The 13,933-nt window shown below is 68.8% G+C and overlaps 7 non-coding genes across 7 annotated transcripts; all 7 read right to left on the bottom strand.

Annotated features, from left to right (window-relative positions):
• Positions 1-772: 772 nt before the first annotated feature.
• On the bottom strand, positions 773-891 carry LOC137213329 (5S ribosomal RNA). The gene has a single exon (XR_010937969.1). It is a non-coding gene; the product is annotated as a 5S ribosomal RNA (ribosomal RNA).
• A 938-nt stretch (positions 892-1,829) lies between these two features.
• Positions 1,830-1,948, bottom strand: LOC137213328 (5S ribosomal RNA). The gene has a single exon (XR_010937968.1). It is a non-coding gene; the product is annotated as a 5S ribosomal RNA (ribosomal RNA).
• Positions 1,949-4,648: 2,700 nt separating this feature from the next.
• LOC137213327 (5S ribosomal RNA) lies at positions 4,649-4,767 on the bottom strand. Its single transcript, XR_010937967.1, has one exon. It is a non-coding gene; the product is annotated as a 5S ribosomal RNA (ribosomal RNA).
• A 2,694-nt stretch (positions 4,768-7,461) lies between these two features.
• On the bottom strand, positions 7,462-7,580 carry LOC137213540 (5S ribosomal RNA). The gene has a single exon (XR_010938176.1). It is a non-coding gene; the product is annotated as a 5S ribosomal RNA (ribosomal RNA).
• A 926-nt stretch (positions 7,581-8,506) lies between these two features.
• On the bottom strand, positions 8,507-8,625 carry LOC137213767 (5S ribosomal RNA). Its single transcript, XR_010938388.1, has one exon. It is a non-coding gene; the product is annotated as a 5S ribosomal RNA (ribosomal RNA).
• Positions 8,626-11,325: 2,700 nt separating this feature from the next.
• Positions 11,326-11,444, bottom strand: LOC137213326 (5S ribosomal RNA). The gene has a single exon (XR_010937966.1). It is a non-coding gene; the product is annotated as a 5S ribosomal RNA (ribosomal RNA).
• Positions 11,445-12,382: 938 nt separating this feature from the next.
• LOC137213325 (5S ribosomal RNA) lies at positions 12,383-12,501 on the bottom strand. The gene has a single exon (XR_010937965.1). It is a non-coding gene; the product is annotated as a 5S ribosomal RNA (ribosomal RNA).
• Positions 12,502-13,933: the final 1,432 nt, after the last annotated feature.

Genomic DNA, 13,933 nt, shown 5'->3' with positions numbered 1-13,933 from the left:
CACCTGCCCCATTATGACCCAGTCTGGCTCCCAGTTAAAACTGGAGGGCAGAGGGCCCAGGCAGTCCTGGGACCAACGGCCATGGGTGAGCGAAACTACTACCGAGCCGAGCCGTTCACTGGCCCCATCCCCAGGAAATGCCAGGAGCAAGGATACTCAATTCTTCTGATCCCGGTCAGCTTCATCTTGCTCAACGTGGGGATCAACATGGTGACTATGGTCAGGGCAGGATCTGTGCAGCGCGGCTGGGGGAGCCCTGGGGTCTTGAAGGGGCTGAGGTGGGAGGGCTGCTGGGGTGTGACCGGACAAGGGTTGGATTTCAGGGCTCACCCTGCTCCCGGCCTCCCCCCTCCCCTTCTTCCCTCAACTCTGGAGGCATCTGAAGAGATTCTTGAGGGCACTTTTCAATCGTATTTTCCACAAAGGTGAGTGGGCGCCGGCGTGGGTTCAGGGGATGTGGGCCTGTCCCCTTTCTTCTATCCCTGCCTTGATTCTCAGCCCCTCAGGAACCCAGGCCCTGACCCATCTCGCCTTTCCCCACAGACAAGCAAGCCAGCTGTGTAGGCACCCATTGCATGTGCATGCGCTGCTCCGTGGATCCCAAGAACCTGTGCTCAAGAGTTTCTTCCCACTTCTGCCATCGCCCAAGCTTCCTGCTCGGGCAGGTAAACCACCTTGCCTACTGCCTGCAGCGGGGCTCGGCGGGGGCGGAGCCGGCGGCCCCCCCGCCGCGGGCGAGTAAAGGAGAAGGCGGGCGGAGCGGGAGGCAAAAAGCCTACAGCACCCGGTATTCCCAGGCGGTCTCCCATCCAAGTACTAACCAGGCCCGACCCTGCTTAGCTTCCGAGATCAGACGAGATCGGGCGCGTTCAGGGTGGTATGGCCGTAGACGGGGGTGGGGGGCCGCGGGCGGCCTCTTGAGGCCCAGTTTCGCTGGCGCTGGCGCCTTAACGCCAGCCTGGCGGCCAGCCCGCCCCGGCAGGGACCCCTCGCCCGCCCAGGCAGGGGGAACGGAGGTCTCGGGTATCGGGCGGCGGCGGAGGGTTTGGCGACCACCTCCCAGCCCAGGGCAGCCCTGACCCAGCAAACCCTTCGGCGCTTGGCGCCCCGCCCAAGATCCCGCACGTCGCTCACAGGGACGTGGCCCCGGAGGCTTCAGGGCCCGGGGCCCGCGGTCCCTTGGGCATCGGCCCTGCCCACCCACGCGGCGCTAGGCGCAGCCCGGCCGCAGCCCGGGCCGGACCTCCTGCCCGACAGCAGCCGGCCCGAAGCCACCGCGAGCCTCCATTGAGTCGCCACGGCCCCTCAGCCCCGGCAAGGCCACCCTTGCCCCCACACCCCCCGCCGAGCTCAGGACCCCGCCCCTGGTGGCCGGCAGGCCCGGGGAAGCGGCCCCTGCCCTCGATCCCGCTCCCGCACCCGGCCGCGGTGACACGCCAGAGGGGCGGGGTGGTGGTGGGGCGGGGCTTTTGTCGGAGGGAGCTGTGGAGGGACACACCGGCACACAGGTGGCGGCGCCGGGGCTGGGCGCCGGTGGGGGCGGCCAGGTGCAGGTCGAGGGGCTCGCGGGCCGAAAGGACGGCAACTGGGCCCGCGGCGGAGTCTGGGTCCGGGCCAGCCACCCCGGGAGCGTCTGGGGTGCGGCTGCCTTCCAGGGCCGCCTTCTGGCCGCCTGGCCGGCCGGGCCGGCGGGGAGCGCCCCCGCCGGCGCGCGCCGTGGTGGGAGGGGCCTGAGGAGGTGGGGCCTGCAGCGCGGCCCGGCGGGGGCGGAGCCGGCGGCCCCAGCCGCGGGCGAGTAGAGGAGAAGGCGGGCGGAGCGGGAGGCAAAAAGCCTACAGCACCCGGTATTCCCAGGCGGTCTCCCATCCAAGTACTAACCAGGCCCGACCCTGCTTAGCTTCCGAGATCAGACGAGATCGGGCGCGTTCAGGGTGGTATGGCCGTAGACGGGGGCGGGGGGCCGCGGGCGGTCTCTTGAGGCCCAGTTTCGCTGGCGCTGGCGCCTTAACGCCAGCCTTGCGGCCGGCCCGCCCCGGCAGGGCCCCCTCGCCCGCCCAGGCAGGGGGAACGGAGGTCTCGGGTATCGGGCGGCGGCGGAGGGTTTGGCGACCACCTCCCAGCCCAGGGCGGCCCTGACCCAGCAAACCCTTCGGCGCTTGGCGCCCCGCCCAAGATCCCGCACGTCGCTCACAGGGACGTGGCCCCGGAGGCTTCAGGGCCCGGGGCCCGCGGTCCCTTGGGCATCGGCCCTGCCCGCCCACGCGGCGCTAGGCGCAGCCCGGCCGCAGCCCGGGCCGGCCCTCCTGCCCGACAGCAGCCGGCCCGAAGCCACCGGGAGCCACCATTGAGTCGCCACGGCCCCTCAGCCCCGGCAAGGCCACCCTTGCCCCCACACCCCCCGCCGAGCTCAGGACCCCGCCCCTGGTGGCCGGCAGGCCCGGGGAAGAGGCCCCTGCCCTCGATCCCGCTCCCGCACCCAACCGCGGTGACACGCCAGAGGGGCGGGGTGGTGGTGGGGCGGGGCTTTTGTCGGAGGGAGCTGTGGAGGGACACACCGGCACACAGGTGGCGGCGCCGGGGCTGGGCGCCGGTGGGGGCGGCCAGGTGCAGGTCGAGGGGCTCGCGGGCCGAAAGGACGGCAACTGGGCCCGCGGCGGAGTCTGGGTCTGGAGGGCTCTGAGCCTCCATCCGCTCTGGTGCCTCGGGTCTACCGGCCCGACGCCTGGTAGCGTGACACCCCACCGGCCCACAGACGTAGCCTCCCCAGCTGTGCTCACAGCGAGTCCAACCGCAGCCTGCATCCCTCCGCGGGACACTTGGATTACTCCCGCGATCCCCACGAGGTGCGGCACCCGGCGGCCGAATGGGCTGAGATCCTGCCCTTGCGGCGCCCTGTGGCCACCTCCGCCTCCCTCACGGTACTGGCCGAGGCCTCGGACCAGCGGGCCCCGGCTCCCAGCTCAGCGCTGCTCCTCCGCCCCTCTCACCTCCTGCCCGACGTCCAGGCTACCGAGCACCCTCCACCCCCGCCCACCTTCATGCCACTCAGCCGGAACCCGGGAGGCAATGCCAACTACCAGGTGTATGACAGTCTGGTGCTGAAGCGGCAACCGCAGGAGGGCCAAGCGTGGGCCAACTCGCTGCTACCTTCCACCTCGGCCTCCAGGCCCTCTCTGCACGGGAGCCAGACTGGGAAAATGAACTTACCAGCAGCAAATGGGGGCAGGGGCAGGGGGCGGCAGGGCATGGAGAGAGGAATAAAGAGCGCCAGAGTCCAGGAAACATTGGTGGTCTGTGGCTTGGAAGCGCCACTCCTTCTGCCAGCCTGGGTCCCTGCGCTTGGCTTCCTGCAATAAGAAGCCAGTGTCCCCTTCTTGGCCTGAGGGACCCTTTGGTTTAGTGGCCACAGTTGTGCCAGCAGGCTCCTCCTGGTCCTATACCATGCACTAAGTACATCTGCAGCTGCAGACTCCAAACCCCTGGTCTCTGGGCACCTCCTCTGTGTCTCAGCTGTCCCTGTCCACAGAGAGCCTCATACAAGAAGTTGCTTCCAAACTGGGAGGTTCCACATCTGGGCAGGTCCAGCTCCAGGCCCAGTGAAGGGCATGAAGAAGGCTGAGGCTCTGGACTCCAGCCAGGCCTTCAGCAGGCCTCTGAGGCCAAGGTCTTCCTAGTCTCAAGAGGGGCCAAGAGACGCAATGTGTCATTTGAACAAGTGAGTCAGCGGGCGGTGAGCGAATGAATGACCGCTCGAGGGGATGTATGCCGGCCACCGGGCCCTGTTTGACTGTCCAGGCTCAGCTTACCTGACCCTGGTTACCAGGGAATGCCACTCTGGGCCCTCCTTTTCATCCCCCTCCCTCACTGTGACCTCACCACCTGCCCCATTATGACCCAGTCTGGCTCCCAGTTAAAACTGGAGGGCAGAGGGCCCAGGCAGTCCTGGGACCAACGGCCATGGGTGAGCGAAACTACTACCGAGCCGAGCCGTTCACTGGCCCCATCCCCAGGAAATGCCAGGAGCAAGGATACTCAATTCTTCTGATCCCGGTCAGCTTCATCTTGCTCAACGTGGGGATCAACATGGTGACTATGGTCAGGGCAGGATCTGTGCAGCGCGGTTGGGGGAGCCCTGGGGTCTTGAAGGGGCTGAGGTGGGAGGGCTGCTGGGGTGTGACCGGACAAGGGTTGGATTTCAGGGCTCACCCTGCTCCCGGCCTCCCCCCTCCCCTTCTTCCCTCAACTCTGGAGGCATCTGAAGAGATTCTTGAGGGCACTTTTCAATCGTATTTTCCACAAAGGTGAGTGGGCGCCGGCGTGGGTTCAGGGGATGTGGGCCTGTCCCCTTTCTTCTATCCCTGCCTTGATTCTCAGCCCCTCAGGAACCCAGGCCCTGACCCATCTCGCCTTTCCCCACAGACAAGCAAGCCAGCTGTGTAGGCACCCATCGCATGTGCATGCGCTGCTCCGTGGATCCCAAGAACCTGTGCTCAAGAGTTTCTTCCCACTTCTGCCATCGCCCAAGCTTCCTGCTCGGGCAGGTAAACCACCTTGCCTACTGCCTGCAGCGGGGCTCGGCGGGGGCGGAGCCGGCGGCCCCCCCGCCGCGGGCGAGTAAAGGAGAAGGCGGGCGGAGCGGGAGGCAAAAAGCCTACAGCACCCGGTATTCCCAGGCGGTCTCCCATCCAAGTACTAACCAGGCCCGACCCTGCTTAGCTTCCGAGATCAGACGAGATCGGGCGCGTTCAGGGTGGTATGGCCGTAGACGGGGGCGGGGGCCGACGGCTGCCTCTTGAGGCCCAGTTTCGCTGGCGCTGGCGCCTTAACGCCAGCCTGGCGGCCGGCCCGCCCCGGCAGGGCCCCCTCGCCCGCCCAGGCAGGGGGAACGGAGGTCTCGGGTATCGGGCGGCGGCGGAGGGTTTGGCGACCACCTCCCAGCCCAGGGCGGCCGTGACCCAGCAAACCCTTCGGCGCTTGGCGCCCCGCCCAAGATCCCGCACGTCGCTCACAGGGACGTGGCCCCGGAGGCTTCAGGGCCCGGGGCCCGCGGTCCCTTGGGCATCGGCCCTGCCCGCCCACGCGGCGCTAGGCGCAGCCCGGCCGCAGCCCGGGCCGGCCCTCCTGCCCGACAGCAGCCGGCCCGAAGCCACCGGGAGCCTCCATTGAGTCTCCACGGCCCCTCAGCCCCGGCAAGGCCACCCTTGCCCCCACACCCCCCGCCGAGCTCAGGACCCCGCCCCTGGTGGCCGGCAGGCCCGGGGAAGCGGCCCCTGCCCTCGATCCCGCTCCCGCACCCGGCCGCGGTGACACGCCAGAGGGGCGGGGTGGGGGGCGGCTTTTGTCGGAGGGAGCTGTGGAGGGACACACCGGCACACAGGTGGCGGCGCCGGGGCTGGGCGCCGGTGGGGGCGGCCAGGTGCAGGTCGAGGGGCTCGCGGGCCAAAAGGACGGCAACTGGGCCCATGGCGGAGTCTGGGTCTGGAGGGCTCTGAGCCTCCATCCGCTCTGGTGCCTCGGGTCTACCGGCCCGACGCCTGGTAGCGCGACACCCCACCGGCCCACAGACGTAGCCTCCCCAGCTGTGCTCACAGCGAGTCCAACCGCAGCCTGCATCCCTCCGCGGGACACTTGGATTACTCCCGCGATCCCCACGAGGTGCGGCACCCGGCGGCCGAATGGGCTGAGATCCTGCCCTTGCGGCGCCCTGTGGCCACCTCCGCCTCCCTCACGGTACTGGCCGAGGCCTCGGACCAGCGGGCCCCGGCTCCCAGCTCAGCGCTGCTCCTCCGCCCCTCTCACCTCCTGCCCGACGTCCAGGCTACCGAGCACCCTCCACCCCCGCCCACCTTCATGCCACTCAGCCGGAACCCGGGAGGCAATGCCAACTACCAGGTGTATGACAGTCTGGTGCTGAAGCGGCAACCGCAGGAGGGCCAAGCGCGGGCCAACTCGCTGCTACCTTCCACCTCGGCCTCCAGGCCCTCTCTGCACGGGAGCCAGACTGGGAAAATGAACTTACCAGCAGCAAATGGGGGCAGGGGCAGGGGGCGGCAGGGCATGGAGAGAGGAATAAAGAGCACCAGAGTCCAGGAAACATTGGTGGTCTGTGGCTTGGAAGCGCCACTCCTTCTGCCAGCCTGGGTCCCTGCGCTTGGCTTCCTGCAATAAGAAGCCAGTGTCCCCTTCTTGGCCTGAGGGTCCCTTTGGTTTAGTGGCCACTGTTCTGCCAGCAGGCCCCTCCTGGTCCTATACCATGCACTAAGTACATCTGCAGCTGCAGACTCCAAACCCCTGGTCTCTGGGCACCTCCTCTGTGTCTCAGCTGTCCCTGTCCACAGAGAGCCTCATACAAGAAGTTGCTTCCAAACTGGGAGGTTCCACATCTGGGCAGGTCCAGCTCCAGGCCCAGTGAAGGGCATGAAGAAGGCTGAGGCTCTGGACTCCAGCCAGGCCTTCAGCAGGCCTCTGAGGCCAAGGTCTTCCTAGTCTCAAGAGGGGCCAAGAGACGCAATGTGTCATTTGAACAAGTGAGTCAGCGGGCGGTGAGCGAATGAATGACCGCTCGAGGGGATGTATGCCGGCCACCGGGCCCTGTTTGACTGTCCAGGCTCAGCTTACCTGACCCTGGTTACCAGGGAATGCCACTCTGGGCCCTCCTTTTCATCCCCCTCCCTCACTGTGACCTCACCACCTGCCCCATTATGACCCAGTCTGGCTCCCAGTTAAAACTGGAGGGCAGAGGGCCCAGGCAGTCCTGGGACCAACGGGCCATGGGTGAGCGAAACTACTACCGAGCCGAGCCGTTCACTGGCCCCATCCCCAGGAAATGCCAGGAGCAAGGATACTCAATTCTTCTGATCCCGGTCAGCTTCATCTTGCTCAACGTGGGGATCAACATGGTGACTATGGTCAGGGCAGGATCTGTGCAGCGCGGTTGGGGGCGCCCTGGGGTCTTGAAGGGGCTGAGGTGGGAGGGCTGCTGGGGTGTGACCGGACAAGGGTTGGATTTCAGGGCTCACCCTGCTCCCGGCCTGCCCCCTCCCCTTCTTCCCTCAACTCTGGAGGCATCTGAAGAGATTCTTGCGGGCACTTTTCAATCGTATTTTCCACAAAGGTGAGTGGGCGCCGGCGTGGGTTCAGGGGATGTGGGCCTGTCCCCTTTCTTCTATCCCTGCCTTGATTCTCAGCCCCTCAGGAACCCAGGCCCTGACCCATCTCGCCTTTCCCCATAGACAAGCAAGCCAGCTGTGTAGGCACCCATCGCATGTGCATGCGCTGCTCCGTGGATCCCAAGAACCTGTGCTCAAGAGTTTCTTCCCACTTCTGCCATCGCCCAAGCTTCCTGCTCGGGCAGGTAAACCACCTTGCCTACTGCCTGCAGCGGGGCTCGGCGGGGGCGGAGCCGGCGGCCCCCCCGCCGCGGGCGAGTAAAGGAGAAGGCGGGCGGAGCGGGAGGCAAAAAGCCTACAGCACCCGGTATTCCCAGGCGGTCTCCCATCCAAGTACTAACCAGGCCCGACCCTGCTTAGCTTCCGAGATCAGACGAGATCGGGCGCGTTCAGGGTGGTATGGCCGTAGATGGGGGCGGGGGCCGACGGCTGCCTCTTGAGGCCCAGTTTCGCTGGCGCTGGCGCCTTAACGCCAGCCTGGCGGCCGGCCCGCCCCGGCAGGGCCCCCTCGCCCGCCCAGGCAGGGGAAACGGAGGTCTCGGGTATCGGGCGGCGGCGGAGGGTTTGGCGACCACCTCCCAGCCCAGGGCGGCCGTGACCCAGCAAACCCTTCAGCGCTTGGCGCCCCGCCCAAGATCCCGCACGTCGCTCACAGGGACGTGGCCCCGGAGGCTTCAGGGCCCGGGGCCCGCGGTCCCTTGGGCATCGGCCCTGCCCGCCCACGCGGCGCTAGGCGCAGCCCGGGCCGGCCCTCCTGCCCGACAGCAGCCGGCCCGAAGCCACCGGGAGCCTCCATTGAGTCGCCACGGCCCCTCAGCCCCGGCAAGGCCACCCTTGCCCCCACACCCCCCGCCGAGCTCAGGACCCCGCCCCTGGTGGCCGGCAGGCCCGGGGAAGCGGCCCCTGCCCTCGATCCCGCTCCCGCACCCGGCCGCGGTGACACGCCAGAGGGGCGGGGTGGTGGTGGGGCGGGGCTTTTGTCGGAGGGAGCTGTGGAGGGACACACCGGCACACAGGTGGCGGCGCCGGGGCTGGGCGCCGGTGGGGGCGGCCAGGTGCAGGTCGAGGGGCTCGCGGGCCGAAAGGACGGCAACTGGGCCCGCGGCGGAGTCTGGGTCCGGGCCAGCCACCCCGGGAGCGTCTGGGGTGCGGCTGCCTTCCAGGGCCGCCTTCTGGCCGCCTGGCCGGCCGGGCCGGCGGGGAGCGCCCCCGCCGGCGCGCGCCGTGGTGGGAGGGGCCTGAGGAGGTGGGGCCTGCAGCGCGGCCCGGCGGGGGCGGAGCCGGCGGCCCCCGCCGCGGGCGAGTAGAGGAGAAGGCGGGCGGAGCGGGAGGCAAAAAGCCTACAGCACCCGGTATTCCCAGGCGGTCACCCATCCAAGTACTAACCAGGCCCGACCCTGCTTAGCTTCCGAGATCAGACGAGATCGGGCGCGTTCAGGGTGGTATGGCCGTAGACGGGGGCGGGGGGCCGCGGGCGGCCTCTTGAGGCCCAGTTTCGCTGGCGCTGGCGCCTTAACGCCAGCCTGGCGGCCGGCCCGCCCCGGCAGGGCCCCCTCGCCCGCCCAGGCAGGGGAAACGGAGGTCTCGGGTATCGGGCGGCGGCGGACGGTTTGGCGACCACCTCCCAGCCCAGGGCGGCCCTGACCCAGCAAACCCTTCGGCGCTTGGCGCCCCGCCCAAGATCCCGCACGTCGCTCACAGGGACGTGGCCCCGGAGGCTTCAGGGCCCGGGGCCCGCGGTCCCTTGGGCATCGGCCCTGCCCGCCCACGCGGCGCTAGGCGCAGCCCGGCCGCAGCCCGGGCCGGCCCTCCTGCCCGACAGCAGCCGGCCCGAAGCCACCGCGAGCCTCCATTGAGTCGCCACGGCCCCTCAGCCCCGGCAAGGCCACCCTTGCCCCCACACCCCCCGCCGAGCTCAGGACCCCGCCCCTGGTGGCCGGCAGGCCCGGGGAAGCGGCCCCTGCCGTCGATCCCGCTCCCGCACCCAACCGCGGTGACACGCCAGAGGGGCGGGGTGGTGGTGGGGCGGGGCTTTTGTCGGAGGGAGCTGTGGAGGGACACACCGGCACACAGGTGGCGGCACCGGGGCTGGGCGCCGGTGGGGGCGGCCAGGTGCAGGTCGAGGGGCTCGCGGGCCGAAAGGACGGCAACTGGGCCCGCGGCGGAGTCTGGGTCTGGAGGGCTCTGAGCCTCCATCCGCTCTGGTGCCTCGGGTCTACCGGCCCGATGCCTGGTAGCGTGACACCCCACCGGCCCACAGACGTAGCCTCCCCAGCTGTGCTCACAGCGAGTCCAACCGCAGCCTGCATCCCTCCGCGGGACACTTGGATTACTCCCGCGATCCCCACGAGGTGCGGCACCCGGCGGCCGAATGGGCTGAGATCCTGCCCTTGCGGCGCCCTGTGGCCACCTCCGCCTCCCTCACGGTACTGGCCGAGGCCTCGGACCAGCGGGCCCCGGCTCCCAGCTCAGCGCTGCTCCTCCGCCCCTCTCACCTCCTGCCCGACGTCCAGGCTACCGAGCACCCTCCACCCCCGCCCACCTTCATGCCACTCAGCCGGAACCCGGGAGGCAATGCCAACTACCAGGTGTATGACAGTCTGGTGCTGAAGCGGCAACCGCAGGAGGGCCAAGCGTGGGCCAACTCGCTGCTACCTTCCACCTCGGCCTCCAGGCCCTCTCTGCATGGGAGCCAGACTGGGAAAATGAACTTACCAGCAGCAAATGGGGGCAGGGGCAGGGGGCGGCAGGGCATGGAGAGAGGAATAAAGAGCGCCAGAGTCCAGGAAACATTGGTGGTCTGTGGCTTGGAAGCGCCACTACTTCTGCCAGCCTGGGTCCCTGCGCTTGGCTTCCTGCAATAAGAAGCCAGTGTCCCCTTCTTGGCCTGAGGGTCCCTTTGGTTTAGTGGCCACAGCTCTGCCAGCAGGCCCCTCCTGGTCCTATACCATGCACTAAGTACATCTGCAGCTGCAGACTCCAAACCCCTGGTCTCTGGGCACCTCCTCTGTGTCTCAGCTGTCCCTGTCCACAGAGAGCCTCATACAAGAAGTTGCTTCCAAACTGGGAGGTTCCACATCTGGGCAGGTCCAGCTCCAGGCCCAGTGAAGGGCATGAAGAAGGCTGAGGCTCTGGACTCCAGCCAGGCCTTCAGCAGGCCTCTGAGGCCAAGGTCTTCCTAGTCTCAAGAGGGGCCAAGAGACGCAATGTGTCATTTGAACAAGTGAGTCAGCGGGCGGTGAGCGAATGAATGACCGCTCGAGGGGATGTATGCCGGCCACCGGGCCCTGTTTGACTGTCCAGGCTCAGCTTACCTGACCCTGGTTACCAGGGAATGCCACTCTGGGCCCTCCTTTTCATCCCCCTCCCTCACTGTGACCTCACCACCTGCCCCATTATGACCCAGTCTGGCTCCCAGTTAAAACTGGAGGGCAGAGGGCCCAGGCAGTCCTGGGACCAACGGCCATGGGTGAGCGAAACTACTACCGAGCCGAGCCGTTCACTGGCCCCATCCCCAGGAAATGCCAGGAGCAAGGATACTCAATTCTTCTGATCCCGGTCAGCTTCATCTTGCTCAACGTGGGGATCAACATGGTGACTATGGTCAGGGCAGGATCTGTGCAGCGCGGTTGGGGGAGCCCTGGGGTCTTGAAGGGGCTGAGGTGGGAGGGCTGCTGGGGTGTGACCGGACAAGGGTTGGATTTCAGGGCTCACCCTGCTCCCGGCCTCCCCCCTCCCCTTCTTCCCTCAACTCTGGAGGCATCTGAAGAGATTCTTGAGGGCACTTTTCAATCGTATTTTCCACAAAGGTGAGTGGGCGCCGGCGTGGGTTCAGGGGATGTGGGCCTGTCCCCTTTCTTCTATCCCTGCCTTGATTCTCAGCCCCTCAGGAACCCAGGCCCTGACCCATCTCGCCTTTCCCCACAGACAAGCAAGCCAGCTGTGTAGGCACCCATCGCATGTGCATGCGCTGCTCCGTGGATCCCAAGAACCTGTGCTCAAGAGTTTCTTCCCACTTCTGCCATCGCCCAAGCTTCCTGCTCGGGCAGGTAAACCACCTTGCCTACTGCCTGCAGCGGGGCTCGGCGGGGGCGGAGCCGGCGGCCCCCCCGCCGCGGGCGAGTAAAGGAGAAGGCGGGCGGAGCGGGAGGCAAAAAGCCTACAGCACCCGGTATTCCCAGGCGGTCTCCCATCCAAGTACTAACCAGGCCCGACCCTGCTTAGCTTCCGAGATCAGACGAGATCGGGCGCGTTCAGGGTGGTATGGCCGTAGACGGGGGCGGGGGGCCGCGGGCGGCCTCTTGAGGCCCAGTTTCGCTGGCGCTGGCGCCTTAACGCCAGCCTGGCGGCCGGCCCGCCCCGGCAGGGCCCCCTCGCCCGCCCAGGCAGGGGGAACGGAGGTCTCGGGTATCGGGCGGCGGCGGAGGGTTTGGCGACCACCTCCCAGCCCAGGGCGGCCGTGACCCAGCAAACCCTTCGGCGCTTGGCGCCCCGCCCAAGATCCCGCACGTCGCTCACAGGGACGTGGCCCCGGAGGCTTCAGGGCCCGGGGCCCGCGGTCCCTTGGGCATCGGCCCTGCCCGCCCACGCGGCGCTAGGCGCAGCCCGGCCGCAGCCCGGGCCGGCCCTCCTGCCCGACAGCAGCCGGCCCGAAGCCACCGCGAGCCTCCATTGAGTCGCCACGGCCCCTCAGCCCCGGCAAGGCCACCCTTGCCCCCACACCCCCCGCCGAGCTCAGGACCCCGCCCCTGGTGGCCGGCAGGCCCGGGGAAGCGGCCCCTGCCCTCGATCCCGCTCCCGCACCCGGCCGCGGTGACACGCCAGAGGGGCGGGGTGGTGGTGGGGCGGGGCTTTTGTCGGAGGGAGCTGTGGAGGGACACACCGGCACACAGGTGGCGGCGCCGGGGCTGGGCGCCGGTGGGGGCGGCCAGGTGCAGGTCGAGGGGCTCGCGGGCCGAAAGGACGGCAACTGGGCCCGCGGCGGAGTCTGGGTCCGGGCCAGCCACCCCGGGAGCGTCTGGGGTGCGGCTGCCTTCCAGGGCCGCCTTCTGGCCGCCTGGCCGGCCGGGCCGGCGGGGAGCGCCCCCGCCGGCGCGCGCCATGGTGGGAGGGGCCTGAGGAGGTGGGGCCTGCAGCGCGGCCCGGCGGGGGCGGAGCCGGCGGCCCCCGCCGCGGGCGAGTAAAGGAGAAGGCGGGCGGAGCGGGAGGCAAAAAGCCTACAGCACCCGGTATTCCCAGGCGGTCTCCCATCCAAGTACTAACCAGGCCCGACCCTGCTTAGCTTCCGAGATCAGACGAGATCGGGCGCGTTCAGGGTGGTATGGCCGTAGACGGGGGCGGGGGGCCGCGGGCGGCCTCTTGAGGCCCAGTTTCGCTGGCGCTGGCGCCTTAACGCCAGCCTGGCGGCCAGCCCGCCCCGGCAGGGCCCCCTCGCCCGCCCAGGCAGGGGAAACGGAGGTCTCGGGTATCGGGCGGCGGCGGAGGGTTTGGCGACCACCTCCCAGCCCAGGGCGGCCGTGACCCAGCCAACCCTTCAGCGCTTGGCGCCCCGCCCAAGATCCCGCACGTCGCTCACAGGGACGTGGCCCCGGAGGCTTCAGGGCCCGGGGCCCGCGGTCCCTTGGGCATCGGCCCTGCCCGCCCACGCGGCGCTAGGCGCAGCCCGGCCGCAGCCCGGGCCGGCCCTCCTGCCCGACAGCAGCCGGCCCGAAGCCACCGGGAGCCACCATTGAGTCGCCACGGCCCCTCAGCCCCGGCAAGGCCACCCTTGCCCCCACACCCCCCGCCGAGCTCAGGACCCCGCCCCTGGTGGCCGGCAGGCCCGGGGAAGCGGCCCCTGCCCTCGATCCCGCTCCCGCACCCAACCGCGGTGACACGCCAGAGGGGCGGGGTGGTGGTGGGGCGGGGCTTTTGTCGGAGGGAGCTGTGGAGGGACACACCGGCACACAGGTGGCGGCGCCGGGGCTGGGCGCCGGTGGGGGCGGCCAGGTGCAGGTCGAGGGGCTCGCGGGCCGAAAGGACGGCAACTGGGCCCGCGGCGGAGTCTGGGTCTGGAGGGCTCTGAGCCTCCATCCGCTCTGGTGCCTCGGGTCTACCGGCCCGATGCCTGGTAGCGTGACACCCCACCGGCCCACAGACGTAGCCTCCCCAGCTGTGCTCACAGCGAGTCCAACCGCAGCCTGCATCCCTCCGCGGGACACTTGGATTACTCCCGCGATCCCCACGAGGTGCGGCACCCGGCGGCCGAATGGGCTGAGATCCTGCCCTTGCGGCGCCCTGTGGCCACCTCCGCCTCCCTCACGGTACTGGCCGAGGCCTCGGACCAGCGGGCCCCGGCTCCCAGCTCAGTGCTGCTCCTCCGCCCCTCTGACCTCCTGCCCGACGTCCAGGCTACCGAGCACCCTCCACCCCCGCCCACCTTCATGCCACTCAGCCGGAACCCGGGAGGCAATGCCAACTACCAGGTGTATGACAGTCTGGTGCTGAAGCGGCAACCGCAGGAGGGCCAAGCGTGGGCCAACTCGCTGCTACCTTCCACCTCGGCCTCCAGGCCCTCTCTGCACGGGAGCCAGACTGGGAAAATGAACTTACCAGCAGCAAATGGGGGCAGGGGCAGGGGGCGGCAGGGCATGGAGAGAGGAATAAAGAGCGCCAGAGTCCAGGAAACATTGGTGGTCTGTGGCTTGGAAGTGCCACTCCTTCTGCCAGCCTGGGTCCCTGCGCTTGGCTTCCTGCAATAAGAAGCCAGTGTCCCCTTCTTGGCC

This window comes from Pseudorca crassidens, chromosome 19 (assembly GCF_039906515.1).
Source record: "Pseudorca crassidens isolate mPseCra1 chromosome 19, mPseCra1.hap1, whole genome shotgun sequence".
Lineage (NCBI taxonomy): Eukaryota > Metazoa > Chordata > Mammalia > Artiodactyla > Delphinidae > Pseudorca > Pseudorca crassidens.
The sequence above is the reverse complement of the archived record's forward strand: the minus strand, read 5'-3'. Positions and strand labels throughout refer to the sequence as shown.